This window comes from Buceros rhinoceros, unplaced genomic scaffold (genome assembly GCF_000710305.1).
Source record: "Buceros rhinoceros silvestris isolate BGI_N320 unplaced genomic scaffold, ASM71030v1 scaffold3700, whole genome shotgun sequence".
Lineage (NCBI taxonomy): Eukaryota > Metazoa > Chordata > Aves > Bucerotiformes > Bucerotidae > Buceros > Buceros rhinoceros.
In genome coordinates, this window is record NW_010388856.1 from 8,601 (window position 1) to 9,248 (window position 648).

The window sequence follows — 648 nt, forward strand, 5'->3', positions numbered from 1 at the left end:
GGAAGATATTTACTTCTCTGGTAAAGCTTTAGAAGAAATGTTTTTTGGTGGTATTTTTTATATGCTGTGTTAACAGGGACACTGTCAACAGCAGCATCACACCTGAATCTTGGTGTCCCCTTTCCTGAAATTCATGCTGTTCTTTCTTGTGAGTATTCAGTTCTTCCTATCCTAGATAGTTGTGTAACACTGAAAGTAAACATACCCTCTGTTTCACAAGTGACTGCCTTTTACTAGTTTATGAAGTTATCCCCATGCATGATTGGCACCAACTGATATTCCTGTCAAACCTTTTATCCAAAAATCCCCCCGCACCAGGCAAATTTAACAGATGATACAGGCAAGGGTTGATTTACTGATCACCAAAATGCAGCAGGGAAGATGTGGGTTAAATAGTAGGAACTACTTTTTTGCTGTAACACTGATTAAGTCGAAAGAGCAAACTGCCAAATGAAGTTGGGTAATTGCCATCACTAGAGATTTTCCAGGCTATGAGTATGCATCCATTTAGCAGGGATGGCTTAAAAATAATGCAATTTTGCCACAGTTCAGAACTTGGACCGAATTACTCATTATATGCATGTTTTATCCCAAATAATTTTTAAATTTTTTTCCCACTTTATCCTAGCTAGGGATAAAGCAGCAGGA